The following is a 20833-nucleotide window of genomic DNA, read 5'->3' on the forward strand; positions in this document are numbered from 1 at the left end:
CCAATACAATCTCTTGCTTTGTCAGCACATGTGTCCCCTTGGACAATTCATTTGCGAGTGTTAGACAAGGGCCCAGTTTCAGGCCCTGGAAGGGGTCCCCCTTCCTGCAACATATATGTACAACTGAATCACTTTGCCGTGTACATGAAACTAACACAATATTGTAAATCAACTATACTTCAATAAAAGAAAAGAAAAAAATCCTCAAAAACAAACAAACAAAACAGGATTTTAAAATATTTTTTTGAGAAAGACATGATAATATATTTTACCTGTCTACATTTTTAATGAGGAATGAAGAACTAACAGTTTGTACGTTTACATATAAAACGTATACTTTTTTATGTAAAACTAATAGTCAAACATAAAAAAATTCAGTTCTACAATTCAGCTGGTTTTGTACTTGGCTGGTTAAGATACTCTTAGAGAGAGAATGGAAATGGGTTTGCAGGAAAGAGAGAAAGAAAAATGTGAAAGAGCAATCCTAGGCTGTCGTCTAGAAAACACGGTACCAGGAAAGTACAAGAGCAAGTGATGAAGTGATGGGGAATGAGAAGGAACCAGCTGGAAGAGCTTCGGGTTCATGCACCAGATTCTACCCTCCAGGATCCTGGGACCTAAAGCAAGTGGAAGCTGACCTTTGAGTCCTTTTGACGTCTTGCAGGTATTTCAATTCCATCTTTGCAAGAAAAACAGATTTTCTGCTTTTATGATTACATGTTTAACTTTTGAAACTTCATGCTGAGAAAAAGGGTTTATTTCCCCAGGGAATTCTAAAAGTTTTGCTAGCACTGGAAGGCACGACTTGTGTTTCAGAGATCTTCCTCCCTACTGAACATGGCTGTCAGTGGAGCAGTATGACAGCTCCCTTTGATCTGCAGAAGCTGCTTGACTCATCTTTGTTTTTGCAGAGCTCAGGGCTGTCACACGCCACAGTAGTTGTTCCTGGCCCTTTCTCCTTGTGAAACTCAACTCATATTTTGACTGCATTTCATTCTAGTTGCAAGAGATGCGGTAGAAACAGTAATAAAAGCAGTTCAATGAAAACGATCCAAAGGAATAAATGGATTTTTGCCCTAAGTGCAGCAGGGAAGAAGCACTCCTCACCCCCAGCCTCTCCCAGCAACCAGAGCCTCAACTAACTCCTTCCAGCTCCCAGGGGAACTGCAGAGCTCCCAGGCCGCCCCCACTCAATTTGCTTTACAAAGGGAAAATAATTCTTAAGGAGCCGTTGGAAACCTGCATTATATCTGAAAAAGTGGGGGAGGGTAGCAGTGAAATATTTAAAAAGAGAGTTGGAGAATGGAAGGGGATACGATATCCAAAAATACCCAACTAACATGCACTCACATACACCCACACACACTTACCCAAAGCCCCATTCCCAACTAGAAAATGAAATCTAGCTTAGGAATGATAATTTACCATATTCTTCAATTCCTCAGGGAAATGCAGAGCTGTAGTCATGGTGTTTTAGAAAGGAAGGGAGTTTCATTCATTCATTCATGACTACTTACTGAATACCTGCAAGGAGCAAGGCTTATGCTAAGCCTTTAGCATTGTTGATGTCATTCCCATCAACAATTCCTCACCACCCACATAGCTACCATTTCTCCCTATTTCCACTGCAACTTCCCCTCCCCCATCAAATCCTACAAGTCTCCTAACTGGTCTGTCAGCTTCTACCTTCCTCCTTTTCTCCTTGCCCCATCCCCATCCCCATCCCTGTCCCCGTGGTACATTCTCCACACAATAGCCAAAAAGATATTTCACAGCAAAGAGTTTATATTTAAAATGTAAAATAAAATCATAAGAATCCCCTACTTTAAACTCTCCAATGGTTTTATGTTACCCTTTAAAAACTGGGTTTTGTTTTTGTTTTTATACAACTGCCTTCAAGGTCCTACACAAACTGACTGCATCTATACTTTTATTACAATCTTATATCACATCCCCCACCTCAAAATACTCAGTATTGACACTGGCACTTTTAATTATGTATATGGTGCCTCAGCTTTGCTATGCTTGTTCCCTGCTCAAGGCCTCTGCACTTGCTATGTCCTTGTCTTGGGATACCCTCCCCCCGACTTGTAGATGCTCCTTTTCACCATTCATATCTCGCATCAAATGTCACCCTCTCGGTGAGGTTTTCCCCAAGTGTCACCTTCTCAGTGATGTTTTCCCTGGCCACTCAGTCTAAATTGATTGCTCTTTCTACACCATTACCCTTTTAAATTTATTTTCTAAAAGCTTAGCACTTACCACTATCTGAAGGTGTTTTATTTGCTTGATTTTTGACATAATAGTTTTTACTGTGGTCCCAGGTTCATAAGTTTTGGCATCACCTGGAAAATCATTAGAAGTGCCTGTTCTCAGGCCCTACTCTAGACCTACTGAATCGGACATTCTGGGGGTGGGATCCAGAGATTTGTAGTTGTACAAACCCTCCAGGTGATTCTGATGAGAATTAAAGTTTGAGAACCACTGGCTTTTAATAATTATTGCTTCTCTCCCTCTTCCCCCTCAGAATGTAAATCTAAAAGAATGGAAGTCCATCTGTCTTATTCAGCACAGAGCTACCAGCACCAAACACATAGCAGGCACTCAATAAATTGTTGAATGATGACAGAATGAATGAATGATTGATTGGTGTCCTGAATTCTGTGTCTGGGGGTCACATGGGACGGACTTGGCAGAGAGCCCTGTGGACCAGGCCCCAGGAATCTGCTTTTGTCTGTATAACACATTGATCTTGCAGGCTAGATAAACCCGAACAGGGAGTTCTGAAGTTAAAGACATGCTTGAAAAGTATTGTTCAAAATGTTATTAACTACAGTTTGGAAACTAGGAGCATATTCCAAGGTCCTTCTCAGAGAACCAGATGCTTTGTAGATTGTATCCGATTAGAGGACAAGGAAAATATCTTTTTCTTTCAATTCTGTACAGTTCTTACTACGTAAATCCCAGAGCAGGCTGCTGATTGACATAGTGGCTTTCTCTTCCCTCAGTCATTCTGCTTTATATCAATCCTGGAATCTTAAAAAAAAAAGAAAGAAAAAAAAGCTCTAAACCAATTAATTCTGCCTCCAGCGGTTTCTAAAAGCTTTCAATTTGAAACACCAGGTCAACCTCCAGCCCAGATGAAGGAGGAAAAACACCATCTTTGCAAAAGACATTGAACTTTAGAAAAGGTTAGATCAACAAGGAGAACAATAGAAAGGCCTTGGGAACCTCTTCTTAGAAATAATCCGCTGGCTTGAAGCAGATACTAAAGGGCAGACGCCATGCTGGGTACCGGGGTTACAAAGACCAGGAGAGTAGGGTTCATGTCTTCAAGGAGCTCACAATCTGAGGAGAGAGACCGGTACATACACAAAGAGAGCAGAGAGTCAGTGCTGAAGTGATGACTGACTGTGAAGGTTTGCAAAGGAAAAATTCCTGGAGGAGGTGATATTTGAACAGATCTGGAGAGCTGTTGTCTCATTGGGTAGGCAGGAAAGGGCAGTCCAGGCAGAAAACACAAATGTGAAAGCACAAAGATGAATAAGGGCAGGGAAGAGTTCAAAAATGATTAAGAGAAATGACTGAATTGGTTACAAGATATATATAGATAGTTAGAGAAATTTAAATACTGACCGACTGTTTGATATTAAAGTTTATTGTTAATTTTTAAAGATATATTAATGATTTGTGGCTATGTTGTGAAAGAGCTCTTATCTTTTGGTGATACATATTGAAATATGATTTCTGGTTAAAAGAATATGGTATCTGGAATTTGCTTCAAAATAGTACGGGAAGGGCAAGTGAGGGTAGGGATAAAGATGAAAAGAAGTTGGCCCTGAATTTTTGTTGAAACTAGAGGATGGATAAGGCAATGGCATCCCACTCCAGTACTCTTGCCTGGAAAATTCCATGGGTGGAGGAGCCTGCATGGTAGGCTGCAGTCCATGGGGTCACTAAGAGTTGGACATGACTGAGCGACTTCCCTTTCACTTTTCACTTTCATGCATTGGAGAAGGAAATGGCAACCCACTCCAGTGTTCTTGCCTGGAGAGTCCCAGGAACGGGGGAGCCTGGTGGGCTGCCGTTTCTGGGGTCGCACAGAGTTGGACCCGACTGAAGTGACTTAGCAGTAGCAGTAGCAGAGGATGGATAAACTATATTTTATATGTCTATATGTTTGGAATTTTTTATAATAAAGAAGTTGGGTGCTGTGAGAGAGACTGCCTAGGGCTGTAGCTACTGTTGTAATAACCATTCAACAAAGATTTATTGCTTTTCTCGCGCTCTTGAATGTGTCATTAGATGTGATAACCATATTACTACTTATAGGCACAAGCTGGAGGAAAAAGCTAGGTAAGTCACTGATGCTTTTTCTAACCCAAGTCCTACTTCCCAGAGGTTGTGTTGCCCACTGTTTGAAGCAATGGCCCCGCAAGAGTTGCCCTTGCTTTCTGCTACGCATGGGAGGGGTGGTTGGTCTCCAAAGTGAATGCAGGTTTGTTTCCAAGGGATCCTGCTGAGGGCCACCCTGAGAGATGAAACACACTTGATCAGGGCTCAGCTGGAGCTCCAGCTCCTGGGTTCACAGAGGGGCAGACAGCTCAGCCTCTTCAGGGTCTGCCTCTCTCTTTTACCAAGGACTGAGCTCAGGCTTCCCTGGTGGCACAGATGGTAAAGAATCTGCCTACAATATGGGAGACACAGGTTCGGTCTCTGGGTCGGTAAGACCCCCCAGAGGAGCAAACGGCAACCCACTCCAGTATTTTTGCTTGGAGAGTCCCCATGGGAGCCTGGGGAGGAGCCTGGGGGCCTCAGTCTATGGGGTCACAGAGCTGGACACGACTGAGCACATAGCTAATGCTCACACGAGCTCAGGCAGGTGAGAAGCATCCCTGGGGAATCTTCTGCACATGGTGTAGCTAGGACACAGGCCTTAAGTGAGGAAAAAGTCAGTGGAGCGTAGGCAGAGGGGACGCTTCTTATCTAGACTCCAGGGTCTATGACCTACCATTTAGGGAAAACTAAAAAACAGAAAAAAAGATTGTGGGAGAAGGTGGATATAGAATACACAAATTGCTGTTTTCTGAAAGAAGTCTCATTGGAAAATTGGAATACCCAAGCAGGGCTGTACTGCTTTACAGGTAGGCTAGATGACTGAGCCACTCATGGCTGATTTGAAGGGACCTCAGAATAGACTCTCTGCAAACAAGTCCCCTAAACACCACAGAGACTAGAAACACTATCATTAGAGAGTATTTCTTTCGTATTAAAATTCACAGGAGGAGAAATACATTGTGCACATATTAGTTATAATTATTATTCATAATTTTCTGCTAATAGTATCTTAAATTCATGGAGTATCTTTTAAAAAAATATTTTATTTTATTTTTATGCTGTGCTGGGTCTGTTTTGCTGAAAGCAGGCTTTCTCTAGTTTTCTCTAGTTGCAGCAAGCAGGAGCTACTCTTTGTTGAGTTGTGGGGGCTTCTCATTATGGTAGGTTCTCTTGTTGGACACAGGCTCTAAGCACTCCGGCTTTAGTAGCTGAGGCAGGCGGGCTCAGTAGTGGCAGCTTCTAGGTTCTAGAGCGTAGGCTCAGAAGTTGTTGCACTGGGGCTTATTTGCTCTGCGGCATGTGGGATCTCCCTGGACCAGGGATTGAACCTGTGTCTCCTTCATTGGCAGGTAGATTCTTAACCCCTGGATCACCAGAGAAATCCCAGACTCTCTTTTGATGGGAGAAGTGGCAAGATATATTATAGAGTGGTATGGACATAGGGAGGCATGATTCATTAGGAATTATTTTTCTTTATTTTTTTTTAAAGCTTTTTTAAGCAGAGATTTAAATAACAGAATAATTGTGGAGATAGTTTGGAGAATTTTCAGATACTCTATATCTACTATTAACATCTCACATTATTAATATGATATATTTGTTACAATTTATAAATCAATAGTAATACATTATTATTAGCTAAAGTCCATTCTTTATTCAGATTTCCTTAGATTTTGCCTAATTTTCTGTTCCAGGATCCCATCTAGAATGCTACATCACTTTTAGTCAGCACGACTCCTTTGATTCCTTTTGACTGTCACAGTTTCTCAGACTTGCCTTGTTTTTGATGAACTTGTCAGTATTACTGGTCAGGTATTTTATAGAACGGTCCCTCTATTGGGCTTTGTTTGATGGTTTCCTCATGACTAGACTGTGGGGTTTGGGGAAGCTGAGGCTATGGGGTTTTGGGAAGAACACCACAGAGGCAAAGTATCATTGTCATCACATCATATTAAGGATACGGGGTGTGTGTATGTGTGTGTGTGTCTTAGTTGCCCAGTCACGTCTGACTCTGAGATCCCGTGGACTGTAGCCTACCAGACTCCTGTGTCCATAGGACTCCTGTGTCCATAGTAGGCAGAAATGGAGTGGGTTACCAGTCCCCTTTCCAGGGGATCTTCCCAACCCAGGCATCGAAACCAGATTCCCTGCATTGCAGATGGATTCTTTACCATCTAAGCCCACCAGGGAAGCCATATATATAGCTGCACCACACAGCATGTGGGATCTCTAGTTCCCTGACCAGGAATCGAACCCAAACAAGCTCAAAGTCTTTACCACTGGACTGCCAGGGAAGTCCCTAGGGTACATACTACTATTAACATGATTTATCACCGTTGTTTTGACCTTGATAACCTGGCTAAGGTAGTGCTTATCCACTGTGAATTTACTTAAAAAAAAAAATCTATTTATCTGGCTGCCCTGGGTCTTAGTAATGGAATGTATACTTTTATTTGTGGCATGTGGGATCTAGTTCCCTGACCAGGGACTGAACCCAGGCCCCTTGCATTGGGACACAGTGTCTTTGCCACTGGATCCCCAGGGAGGCCCCTGAAATTACTTTTTTTTTTTTTTAACTTTCTTTCTTCTATGTTCTTTGGAAGAAATCACTATGTACATCCCACATTTAAGTGGTGAAGAGTTATATTCTTTGCAGCCAAAGATGGAGAAGCTCTATACAGTAAGCAAAAACAAGACCAGGAGCTGACTGTGGCTCAGATCATGAACTCCTTATTGCCAAATTCAGACTTAAATTGAAGAAAGTAGGGAAAACCACTAGACCATTCAGGTATGACCTAAATCAAATCCCTTAGGATTATACAGTGGAAGAGAGAAATAGATTTAAGGGCCTAGATCTGATAGATAGAGTGCCTGAGGAACTATGGAATGAGGTTCATGACATTGTACAGGAGACAGGGATCAAGACCATTCCCATGGAAAAGAAATGCAAAAAAGCAAAATGGCTGTCTGGGGAGGCCTTACAAATAGCTGTGAAAACAAGAGAAGCGAAAAGCAAAGGAGAAAAGGAAAGATATAAACATCTGAATGCAGAGTTCCAAAGAATAGCAAGAAGAGATAAGAAAGCCTTCTTCAGCGATCAGTGTAAAGAAATAGAGGAAAACAACAGAATGGGAAAGACTAGGAATCTCTTCAAGAAAATCAGAGATACCAAAGGAACATTTCATGCAAAGATGGGCTCGATAAAGGACAGAAATGGTATGGACTTAACAGAAGCAGAAGATATTAAGAAGAGATGGCAAGAATACACAGAAGAACTGTACAAAAAAGATCTTCACGACCCAGATAATCACGATGGTGTGATCACTCATCTAGAGGCAGACATCCTGGACTGTGAAGTCAAGTGGGCCTTAGAAAGCATCATCACTACGAACAAAACTAGTGGAGGTGATAGAATTCCAGTTGAGCTATTTCAAATCCTGAAAGATGATGCTGTGAAAGTGCTGCACTCAATATGCCAGCAAATTTGGAAAACTCAGTAGTGGCCACAGGACTGGAAAAGGTCAGCTTTCATTCCAATCCCAAAGAAAGGCAATGCCAAAGAATGCTCAAACTACCGCACAATTGCACTCATCTCACACGCTAGTAAAGTAATGCTCAAAATTCTCCAAGCCAGGCTTCAGCAATAATGTGAACCGTGAACTTCCTGATGTTCAAGCTGGTTTTAGAAAAGGCAGAGGAAAAAAAAAAGAAAAGAAAAGGCAGAGGAACCAGAGATCAAATTGGCAACATCCGCTGGATCATGGAAAAAACAAGAGAGTTCCAGAAAAACATCTATTTCTGCTTTACTGACTATGCCAAAGCCTTTGACTGTGTGGATCACAATAAACTGTGGAAAATTCTGAAAGAGATGGGAATACCAGACCACCTGATCTGCCTCTTGAGAAATTTGTATGCAGGTCAGGAAGCAACAATTAGAACTGGACATGGAACAACAGACTGGTTCCAAATAGGAAAAGGAGTACACCAAGGCTGCATATTGTCACCCTGTTTATTTAACTTATATACAGAGTACATCATGAGAAACGCTGGACTGGAAGAAACACAAGCTGGAATCAAGACTGCTGGGAGAAATCTCAACAACCTCAGATATGCAGATGACACCACCCTTATGGCAGAAAGTGAAGAGGAACTAAAAAGCCTCTTGATGAAAGTGAAAGTGGAGAGTGAAAAAGTTGGCTTTAAGCTCAACATTCAGAAAACGAAGATCATGGCATCTGGTCCCACCACTTCATGGGAAATAGATGGGGAAACAGTGGAAACAGTGTCAGACTTTATTTTTGGGGGGCTCCAAAATCACTACAGATGGTGACTGCAGCCATGAAATTAAAGACGCTTACTCCTTGAAAGAAAAGTTATGACCAACCTAGATAGCATATTCAAAAGCAGAGACGTTACTTTGCCAACAAAGTTTCGTCTAGTCAAGGCTATGGTTTTTCCTGTGGTCATGTATGGATGTGAGAGTTGGACTGTGAAGAAGGCTGAGTGCCAAAGAATTGATGCTTTTGAACTGTGGTGTTGGAGAAGACTCTTGAGAGTCCCTTGGACTGCAAGGAGATCCAACCAGTCCATTCTGAAGGAGATCAGCCCTGGAATTTCTTTGGAAGGAATGATGCTAAAGCTGAAACTCCAGTACTTTGGCCACCTCATGCGAAGAGTTGACTCATTGGAAAAGACTCTGATGCTGGGAGGGATTGGGGGCAAGAGGAGAAGGGGACGACAGAGGATGAGATGGCTGGATGGGATCACTGACTCGATGGACGTGAGTCTGGGTGAACTCCGGGAGTTGGTGATGGACAGGGAGGCCTGGCGTGCTGTGATTCATGGGGTTGCAAAGAGTCGGACACGACTGAGCGACTGAACTGAACTGAACTGAACTGAGTTATATTCCCTTTCTTTGAGGGTGGAGTGTCATCTACACAAATTATTTGAAATTCTTCTACATGAGAACTCTGTCTCTTGTCCCATATTTATTTATTTTTTAATCATTTATTTATGTCAGTGTAGACTCACAAAATTTATTTTATACTTTGGATTATTCATTTTGTTGCTCAAATTATTGGAAGTCATTTTAAAAAAATTAATTAATTTATTTTAATTGGAGGCTAATTACTTTACAATATTGTAGTGGTTTTTGCCATACATTGACATGAATCAGCCATGGGTGTACATATGTTCCCCATCCTGAACCCCCCTCCCATCTCTGTCCACATCCCATCCCTCAGGGTCATCCCAGTGCACCAGCCCTGAGCACCCTGTCTCATGCATCGAACCTGGACTGGTGATCAATTTCACATATGATAATATACATGTTTCAATGCTATTCTCTCAAATTTTTGGAAGGCATTTTTAATCATTTATGTCACTACACTACAGAAATAGAATTCTAGCTGTCCAGAAGCTCCCATCATCGTGTCTTCCAGTCACTATTCTGAACTTGTGATGACATCAATCCCTGGGGTCTGCTGTTGCACTGTATATAGTTGGAATTATGTACTCGCCTGTGCTTGGTTTCTTTCCCTCAGCATTATGTTTGTGAGATCTACCCATGTTGCTACACTTTGCTGTGGAGAGGCCTTCTCACTTTGTGGTTTTCAACTTTAGACCTTCCCACCCCAAGATTCTGAAATGGGCCACACTTCCCAAACTTATTTCATTGCAGTCTTAGGTAGAGGTTACCAAAAACAGGCTTGAGATCAGAACATAAGTGTAAATAGTCCATTGGGAATTGATTTCAGGAAGCTCTGGTCAGGGTGTGAGGAAGGAAATACAGAAGGGAGGAAGCCAGGCAGAGGAGTTAAGGAGCAACTCAGTGGAGCTCAGTCTCACAGGGTCCTCCACTCAGTGGGGGGTGGTTCTCCAGGGGGTCCTACCTGGGGGTTCTCCATGGGGGGCCTCCATGGGGTGGGAATGGTTCACCAGGGTATCAGGGGGTCCTCTATGGGGGTCCTCCCTGGAGGTTCTCCACAGGCTGGTGTTCTCCTGGGGGTCCTCCATGGGATCATCCATGTGGGGGCTCTCCACTGGGTCCTTCTTGGGGGTGTTCCACGGAGGTCTCCATGGATTCTCCAGGAGATTGTGTAGAACTTGTTTCAGAGCTGTCCTGCAGAGAAGCAAAGAAACTTCAGGTATTTATAAGCCAATTCCTTTCAGTTATTGTTTGAAAGTTGAGTATATTAACACACTAACAATCACAGTCTGCCCCTAGTGTGGGTTAATATGCACCTGTGCCCAGAGAAAGCTCGTAGGTAGGCTCAGGGTTACAGGTACCAGCAAGAAAAAGCCATCAGAGTGAAGGAGGTCTAGGCCAAGGCAATGGGTGTATTGCAACTGTTAACACCTTTTCCACCCTGATCTATTTGGATCACACATTAAGTCCATTTTGTCATGGACATTTTATGCTGGTAGCCAGCAGCAATAACTAAAATAAAAATTAATTGACAGATATAAGGCACCTGTCAAAATGATACAAATTTTTAAAAAGCGGCAACCACAAAGAGTGATTTGGGGATGTGGAATGAGTATTTTCAAACTTTAATGGTAGAACTCTAAATTGTTTATTTTTTGCGGAATGAAATCTGGCAATATCTGTTAAAAATAAGTATTCCAGAGATGATGGATGTTCATTAAACCTATTGTGGTAATCGTTTAATGATGTTTGTAAGTCAGAGCATTCTTTACGTTGTACACCCTAAACTTATACAGTGCTGTGTTATCAGTTATAGCTCGGTAAAACTGGGGATAAAATAGGTATTCCATTGCAACTAGTGTATAAATAAGTTCTGGAAATTTAATGATAACACAGTGATTATAGTCAACAATACTATATTTTAAACTTCAAAATCACCATGAGGTTAAATCTCAATTGTTCTCAATACAAAAAGAAGCAATGATTATGTGACCTGATGAAGGTGTTAGCCAACCCTACTGCAGTAATCATAGTGCAATATAGAAATGTAGCAAACCAACAAATTTACACCTCAAATTTATAATGTTACATGTCAAATATAACTCAATAAGAAAATTTTTTCAATGAGAAAAAAATGAGACTAGTTAATAGAAGCAGTCTCAGCTCCTGTACTGCACTGGCACTGTGACTGTAGTGTTATTTTACTTATCACTTCCCTCCTCTGCCACTCATTCTGGATCCCTCTCACCCTCAGTTGACGTTTTTGCCGATCTTGGTTGCTTGCCTCCATCCTTGAGGAGTCCTGAATCTTGGTTACCCAGCCTTTGCTTGAGAATTTACTGCTCCAACCCAGTAGTTCCTCCAATAGGGGGCCATACTGGTGTTTTGAGACTCTTGGTGTCAGTGTGAACTGTGATCTCTTGAAAAATCTGAATATCCTCTTCCTGCCATTGTTCAGTTATTCTAGTAAATGACCATAAGTCCTTTTGGGGAAAGATTATAAGGGAATTGCTAGTGTACTGTTGCATCATTTTAGGGTTCATCCTCAAGGGGACTTGGTATCTCCTTCAATTGATGAGCTCTGGGTATGAGAGCTCATGTCTAGAAACCATAAGGGATTGTGATTTTTCCATTGTACTGGCAGAACTCAGCTTTCTACTCACTTGTATTAGTTTTATATTCCTCCCAAACAAACCACCACAAACTCAGAAGTTTTAAAAACAACTCCTGTGTTAATATCTTATAGTTTCCCTGTTTCAGAAATCTGGGTATAGCTTAGCTGGATCCTCCACTTAAGGTCTCACAAGGTTGTAATCAAGGTGTCAGATGGGCTCTGTTCCTTTCTGGAAATCTCTTCTGGATGGAGCTTTTTTCTAGAGCTTAGAGTACTCTTCCAAGTTGACATGGTGGTTGGTTGAACTCAGCTCTTTGCAGTTATAGGACAAAGGGGGTGGCTCTCGGTACAAGGCCCTCTCTCTTATAGGCTGCGGCTGCTAAGTCACTTCAGTCATGTCCGACTGTGCGACCCCATAGACAGCAGCCCACCAGGCTCCCCCGTCTCTGGGATTCTCCAGGCAAGCACACTGGAGTGGGTTGCCATTTCCTTCTCCAATGCAGGAAAGTGAAAAGTGAAAGTGAAGTCGCTCAGTCGTGTCCGACCCTTAGTGACCCCATGGACTGCAGCCTACCAGGCTCCTCCGTCCATGGGATTTTCCAGGCAAGTGTACTGGAGTGGGATGCCATTGTCTTCTCTGCTCTTACAGGCAGTTCACCTTTTATCAGCTTGCTTTTTCAAGGCAGTAGGAGAATCTTAGTCCAGTTGGCAAAGCCTTTTATAATGTAACCTAATTAAAGCAGTGACAATCCCATCGCCTTTGCCATACTCTATTGGCTAGAAGCAGGTTGTAGGTTTTCAAGGACAGGAGATTATATGAGTATGACTCATGGGAGGAGGTGCTTCACCCTAAAGTGTGTCTGTGTGTCTACCACATTCATTCTTGGTCTTTTTTTAAAAGTTAGGCAATATCCTTATTGTCCATCCATCTATCTTATTCCCAGGAACACCATGGTCTATTAACCATTGTCACTTGAATCTGGAATGGTCTTGTGACTTGCTCTGGCCAATGGAAATGGCAAAAGTGATATTGTGGAGGGCCTTGAGATACCTTACAGCTTTCGCCTTTGCCCCCTTGATATGCAGAGATCTCCACAGGACAAGGAAAGTGGTCTAACCTGGAAAAGGAAAAAAAAAAAAAAAGCCATATGAAGGAACATCAAAGTGTCCCGACTGAACAGCCAGTGCCAGCTGCAAGACATGTAAATGATACCAACTTGGACCTTTCAGCCTGTCTACCTCTGCAGTTGAACACTGCTACATGAGTGAGCCTGGGCAAACTAGAAGAGGCACCATGCAGCCCACCCACAGAATCATGAAAAAAACCAAATCACTGTCATCTTAAACGACTGGTTTTGGAGTGGTTTATCATATGGCAATAGGTAACTGAAATAGGTGTTTCTACATCAACTGCAATCACTGTTTGAAGGTTGCTCCTAGGGGCATTAAGACCCTGGCTTTTCTGGTCTGCCCTGTTCCAGACTCAAGTACGCTCCAGTGATCAGGGAGAAGTCTCAGGCAGAGTCCCAGACGTTTTCAGGAAGGAGCTGTCAGCAATACATGAACGCTGAGTGTTAGGCTGATATGAGAGCTGCTTTTATTACAACCTCAAAATCTTTTTTTTTCTCCAACTTGTAAACATTATGTGGAATGGGGCCAGGGGTGGAAGCAAGATGTTTCTTTTGAGGAACCAAGAACATTGGAGTAGACGATGCCTTTAGGAGACACTATCAGCTAGGGGTGTCTCCCAAAGGCATCATCTACTCCAGTGTTCTTGGTTCCTCAAAAGAAACCTCTTGCTTCCACCCCCGGCCCCATTTCACATGTTTACAAGTTGGAGAAAAAAAAAGATTTAAGGCAATGCCAAAGAATGCTCAAACTACCGCACAATTGCACTCATCTTACACGCTAGTAAAGTAATGCTCAAAATTCTCCAAGCCAGGCTTCAGCAATATGTGAACCGTGAACTTCCTGATGTTCAAGCTGGTTTTAAAAAAGGCAGAGGAACCAGAGATCAAATTGCCAACATCCGCTGGATCATGGAAAAAGCAAGAGAGTTCCAGAAAAACATCTATTTCTGCTTTATTGACTGTGCCAAAGCCTTTGACTGTGTGGATCACAATAAACTGTGGAAAATTCTGAAAGAGATGGGAATACCAGACCACCTGATCTGCCCCTTGAGAAATCTGTATGCAGGTCAGGAAGCAACAGTTAGAACTGGACATGGAACAACAGACTGGTTCCAAATAGGAAAAGGAGTACACCAAGGCTGTATATTGTCACCCTGTTTATTTAACTTATATGCAGAGTACATCATGAGAAACGCTGGACTGGAAGAAACACAAGCTGGAATCAAGATTGCCAGGAGAAATCTCAATAACCTCAGATATGCAGATGACACCACCCTTATGGCAGAAAGTGAAGAGGAACTCAAAAGCCTCTTGATGAAAGTGAAGGTGGAGAGTGAAAAAGTTGGCTTCAAGCTCAACATTCAGAAAACGAAGATCATGGCATCCGGTCCCATCACTTCATGGGAAATAGATGGGGAAACAGTGGAAACAGTGTCAGACTTTATTTTTCGGGGCTCCAAAATCACTGTAGATGGCGACTGCAGCCATGAAATTAAAAGACACTTACTCCTTGGAAGGAAAGTTATGACCGACCTAGATAGCATATTCAAAAGCAGAGACATTACTTTGCCAACAAAGGTCCGTCTAGTCAAGGCTACGGTTTTCCCTGTGGTCATGTATGGATGTGAGAGTTGGACTGTGAAGAAGGCTGAGCACCGAAGAATTGATGCTTTTGAACTGTGGTGTTGGAGAAGACTCTTAAGAGTCCCTTGGACTGCAAGGAGATCTAATCAGTCCATTCTGAAGGAGATCAGCCCTGGGATTTCTTTGGAAGGAATGATGCTGAAGCTGAAACTCCAGTGCTTTGGCCACCTCATGCGAACAGTTGACTCATTGGAAAAGACTCTGATGCTGGGAGGGATTGGGGGCAGGAGGAGAAGGGGACGACAGAGGATGAGATGGCTGATGGCGTCATTGACTCGATGGACGTGAGTCTGAGTGAACTCTGGGCGTTGGTGATGGACAGGGAGGCCTGGCGTGCTGCGATTCATGGGGTCACAAAAAGTCGGCCGTGACTGAGCGACTGATCTGATCTGATCTGATCTGATCAGCTAGGGGAAGAATTTGCAGAACACAGAGCTCAGGCTATCAGAGACTGAGATTGACTCCCTACCTTGTTCTTTTCAATGTCTCTGGCTTTGTATAAGAGCTGCAGTTCTCACAGCCTGCTGTCAGACTACATGCCTAGAATCCCTCCTTTTGTTTTCTCTCAGATGCTTCTCTCTGCCTTCCAGTAGATGAGCTCACCTATTATCCCTTGCTGAACTCCTCACTAGCCTACCAACCCAGTTGTCTTTCACCACTCAACACTTACCTATCTCCTAGCTGCTGCCTTGGAGGACCCCTCCAACTGCAGATCCTGTCCTGTTCAAATCTAGTTCATTCAGCGTTTCTGCCATGTTCCATATCAGTATCAGTACTTTTTGGTATCAGAACTTCTAAACCTTGCAGAGTTTTGAAAAAGGACTTGACAAAAAAGATCTCGTCGGTGAGATGAAATTACAGGAAATTTCAGGTGTGATTTCTTCCATTTCTGTGTGGCAAGGGAGGTTACATTGAAAGTTGCAATAGATGTGATAGCCTAGGCTGCAGAATTGTTCCCAGGTACCAGAGGTGGGTAAATTAACATTTCAAAACATCTTTGGAAGGTTACCAGAAAAAAATCTCTTTTTTTTTGTCTGAACACCCCAAAAGATGGAGCAAAATTTGAGTATATACTAAGATAAGCTGTATTCCTGTATTTGGAATATAAGGAAGTGGTTTTACAAGAGACTGACCAAAGACATTCACTTTCAGTTTATTAAGATCACAAGAGCAAAAACTACAGCGTATTTTATTAGGTATACAAAAACACTCAGGGTTAAAATATTCAAAAGCAAAAAACCCCCATCCTACCTTATTTTAGAAGAAAACCTTAGTCTTAAAGCAAATATCAGAATACACAATTATTTAGGTGCTCCTATGAATTGCAAATGGTCACAAAAATAATTGAGCATGTTGCATTTTCCTCATCTATTTCTTCTCTTATGATAGCTAGTCAACATTTTCAAGCATCTACCATGTATCAAAAACTGCCATTCATCTAGTCCTCAGAACAACATCTACTATGCCAACTAGTTCTAGTTTAAATTCATGACCACACGTCTCAAAAGGAGTCTCAATGCTGCCAAGCAACCCTACTATACTTCCCCAGTATGTTCCTCGCCCATTCTCCAAAACAAGGATTTCACACATTTTCTGCTCTCCTCAAATATCCCACATCCTCTTCCGCCTCCTCAGTCCTGCCTACCTCTTCCACTTCTTCCCAGATCCCTCTCTGCCTCCCTCAGTTCTTCATCTTTATATTCCACTGATGTACCAAATTTTTTCCTCTCCCTTGAAGCCTTTGAAATTCTCTTTCCCTCTCATTGGAATGCTCACACCCTCATCTTCATAAGACTGGTTCCTTCTGCTTTTCTAATCTGCTGTCTCAGTTCCGATGTCAAATTCTCAGACGGTCTTTCCTTGTAAGCTAAAGATGCCACCCCCCCGCCACCCCTCTCTCTTGCATGTTAACTTGTTTTATTGTCTCCCAGACATTTATCAACACCTGATACTATGTTGTCTGTTTATTTCTCCCCATCTCCACTTGAATAAAGTGTCATGACAGCAGGGCTTTACTTTTCTGGTGTACTTCTGTATTCTCAATATCCAAATCTGAGCTGTCACACAATAGAGTCGAAATGAATTTTCATTGAGTAAATGATCCCAATTTTTGATAGATGAGGAAACTGAAGATTAGGCAATCTAAATAAATGACTTAAGTTCACTCAGGTAGTAAATGACAAAGCTGGGACTTGAGCCTAAATTTTTCTAGATCTGGGCTCTATCCCATCTATGTAAAAAAATCTCTCTTGCTAGGATGAACATTTAAAAATGGATTTGACCTCGGAGGAGTACTTGTGAATGTGAACAGCATTTAAGACAACATAAGAATGAATAGTCAATTCCCCAGGCAGAAAACCAAGGAGATGCTGAGGACATCTGGCAGGACAAAACCCATGGTAACTAAGGAGCAGCGCAGCCTGGCTATTCCCAGCTTGCTCCTGGCTGGCCTCCAATTCCTCCGTCTTCCTTCCTGCTTCCTGCATCTCTAAGTCTCTGACCACCTGCAGTTCAGTGCAGTTCAGTACAGTTCAGTGCAGGCTCTGGTTTTCCCTTCATGCCCATGAAGTGAGTTAGTTCATGCTTGTCAATAGTATCCAGACTCATGCTTTAGAGAAACTGGAATAGGATTTTTTCCATGGGGGTCTATCAGCTAAATCTGTGTTTATACAATAACCTAATTATCAGGAAGTTGCCCTGGTGTGTGTGTGTGTGTGTGTGCAGAAAATGAAAACCTTGTGCTGACTCTTCATTGATCCTTAAATGGACTTATAAACAAAAGGGGAAGAGGAGAAAATGAGGACTCTTTTGGCTGTTGCCTTAATCAATGTTCAGGGAAAGCTTCATATATAGGCTAAAGTCCCTAGAAATGCTAGATTTAAGGGTTTGTTCTTTGGATTTTCTTCAGAAACCCAGATCAAAACAGTTATAATATTATCAGTTATTGAATGTTTATATACCTGCCATTATTATATGCTCTTTATGTATACTTTATCTCTACAACAAACTGATGAAATAGACGATAGCAATATTATACCCATTTTCCACATGAGAAAACTGAGGCCAAGTAGGATTTTTTTTTTTTTAAATGTTAGTGTTAGTCGCTTGGTCATGTCCAACTCTTTGTGACCCTATGGACTATAGCCCACCTGGCTTCTCATCCATGGAATTCTCCAGGGAAGAATACTGGAGTGGGTTGCCATTTCATTCTCCAGGGCATCTTCCTGACCCAGGGATTGAACCTCAGTCTCCTGAACTGCAGGCAGATCCTTTACCAAATGAGCCACCAGGGAAGCCCTGGTGAAGCCCTGAAGTCACACACTATTGATGAAATTAGAATTTCATTTATTTGATTTGACTCTGGAGTAGAGGTTCTTAATCATCCCACCACACGTTTTAATGTTTGTTTGCTTCTTTGTTTACCACAGGTTCCTCTGGCAGTCTGTTGAAGCCTATGGACTCCTTCTCAGAATCTCTTTCTATGTGTACATAAAATACAGAGGATTACAAAAAATAAAAGACATTTACAATGATATACATTGATCAGTTTATTAGAAAAGCAAATTTATGATATGGTGGTATAGGTGCTTCATTGTTAATGCCTCAAATAACAGTATCTAGTGGCAGATCGGAGAAGGAAATGGCAACCCACTCCAGTATTCTTGCCTAAAGAATCCCATGGACAGAGGAGCCTGGTGGGCTGCTGTCCCTGGGGTCACACAGAGTTAGACATAGACTTAGCATGCATGTATGCATTGTGCCCATGGACGGAGGAGCCTGGTAGGCTGCAGTCTATGGGGTCTCGAAGAGTCGGACACGACTGAGCGACTTCCCTTTCACTTTTCACTTTCATGCATTGGAGAAGGAAATGGCAACCCACTCCAGTGTTCTTGCCTGGAGAATCCCAGGGATGAGGGAGCCTGGTGGGCTGCCGTCTATGGGGTCACACAGAGTCAGACACGAGTGAAGTGACTTAGCAGCAGCATGCATTGGCGAAGGAAATGGCAGCCCACTCCAGTGTTTTTGCCTGGAAAATCGCAGGGACGGGGAGCCTGGTGGGCTGTCGTCTGTGGGGTTGCACAGGGCGGAACACAACTGAATTGACTTAGCAGCAGCAGCAGCAGCAGTGGCAGATCTAGTAATCCAGAAATTGTGAAGTTATGATAAATACAAAAGCATTTCTGTAATATAATATGAAAATATCTGAGATTTCTGTTCATAACAAAGTCATAGGTAACAAATCAGTTTAAAGTTAGTGAAAATAACGGAGAAGGCAATGGCAACCCACTCCAGTACTCTTGCCTGGAAAATCCCATGGACAGAGGAGCCTGGTAGGCTGCAGTCCATGGGATTGCTAAGAATCGGCACGACTGAGTGACTTCACTTTCACTTTTCACTTTCCTGCATTGGAGAAGGAAATGGCAACCCACTCCAGTGTTCTTGCCTGGAGAATCCCAGAGACGGGGGAGCCTTCTATGGGGTCGCACAGTCTGACACGACTGAAGCGACTTAGCAGCAGCAGCAGCAGCAGTGAAAATAAAGAGGTAATTTCATCTAAGCTAATTGGCTCCCCTCTAGGCCCCTGGTTAGGAAGCCTGATTTAGAACCTGAGAATGTAATGCCCTCTGGAAGACCAGCTATAAAGCCCTTCTAACTGATTTTCCTGTTTCTAATCTCAGTTACTATCCCTGCCCCATCTACTCTCTTCACTGGCTGTCACTGTAAATCACAATCTAAAGGGCTCTTCCTATAGCCTTGCTGGACACCCTCCCCACCCCTAATCCCCATAGAATTTATCACCTTTTCATCCATCTCACTTTAGGGTTTTGCATGTATGTTTATGACTGCATGTAGGGCACTGTATCATCATTAATTTGTTTATATATCTTTTTTACTTTAACATTAGCTACTTGGGAGTAGGGGCTATGTCTTGCTCATTTACCTACTTTTTCATTTAATAAAATTATATTGAGCATCTCCTGTTACAAGGTGTTATTCTAGAGACTGAAAATATAATAATGAACATTATAGACATAGTCTTTATCCTTCATGTTTTGCCCTCTTGCACTCATTTCTGGTCCTCAGTGTTTGGCTCATGGTTGGAAGATACTAAATTAATCTGTTTAATTGAATTGTCTTGTGTATTTTCAAGATCATATTACTAGTTGGCAGAAATTGCTCCTAAGAGAAATATTTCTTGAGAAGTTCTTCATCTTCATATCCTCATATAAATTGCAGGTATATAACAGACATTCAAAAGTCAATTCTTTCCTTGTCTTTTCCTCTTGCTAGTCACCAAGTAAGTTAAATCTTGTTGCATAGTAGAGAAATGGTAACAGGGTATATATAAGTTTTGCAGGAGAGAAGAAGAGTTAACATCTACTAATAACATGTGTGCATTATTCGCTCAGTCGTGTCTGACTCTTTGCAACCTCATGGACTGTAGCCCGCCGGGGTCCTCTGTCCATGGCATTTTACAGGCAAGAATACTGGAGTGGGTTGCCATTCCCTTCGCCAGGGGATCTTCCTAACCACGAGAATCAGGAGAATCTGGGTCTCCCACACTGCAGCAGATTCTTTACTGAACTACCAGGGAACTACCAGGGAAGCACTACCAGGGAATCACTTGTAACATACAGTTCTATTAGGCCTGAATGAGTAAAAGATGTAAAGCGCTTCAATAGCACCTGTTACATTGTAAGCCAGAAACAAATACAAGATACAATAGCTAACATTTGTTGATGGCTTACAACATACCAGGTGCTATTTGAAGCCCTTTTTACATCTAATACTTCACTCAGATCTAGTAGAGAGAACTGAGGCTTAAAAAGTATAAGTGACTTGCCCAACTTCTGACAGGCAGAACGTACTTAGGTGGAGGAATTCTAGCCCAGTCAGAGTCTGGCACCTCTTTCTTTGTGTAGCCACTGCTGTTGACCAATGTAGGGTCAGAGGCAAGGACTTTGAACAGGATCCACTAACAGCCTGCATCCTGGTCATGACCTAAGTCAAGGTAAGCATGTTTGAAATGACAAAGTGATTAAGGCTGAAGTCTATGGCTAGGGTAGAGCTAACAAGGGCTTCAGAAGACCTATGCTCTGGTGCATTCTTGCTACACTGTTTATTCAATATTATCTTTTAAAAATGTTTATTCATTTATTTTTGGCTTTGCTGGGTCTT

The 20833-nt window shown here is 42.4% G+C and overlaps 1 long non-coding RNA gene across 2 annotated transcripts; it reads left to right on the plus strand.

The window, feature by feature from the left end:
* The first annotated feature begins 2932 nt into the window (after positions 1-2932).
* On the plus strand, positions 2933-18186 carry LOC139185820 (uncharacterized). Of its 2 annotated transcripts, XR_011569350.1 has the most exons (3): positions 2933-3364; positions 12966-13081; positions 18082-18186. It is a non-coding gene; the product is annotated as an uncharacterized lncRNA (long non-coding RNA). The 2 variants fall into 2 exon arrangements; XR_011569351.1 differs by lacking the exon at positions 12966-13081.
* The last annotated feature ends 2647 nt before the right edge of the window (positions 18187-20833 follow it).

The sequence above is a fragment of the Bos indicus genome, chromosome 11 (assembly GCF_029378745.1).
Source record: "Bos indicus isolate NIAB-ARS_2022 breed Sahiwal x Tharparkar chromosome 11, NIAB-ARS_B.indTharparkar_mat_pri_1.0, whole genome shotgun sequence".
In the NCBI taxonomy this organism is placed as follows: Eukaryota; Metazoa; Chordata; class Mammalia; order Artiodactyla; family Bovidae; genus Bos; species Bos indicus.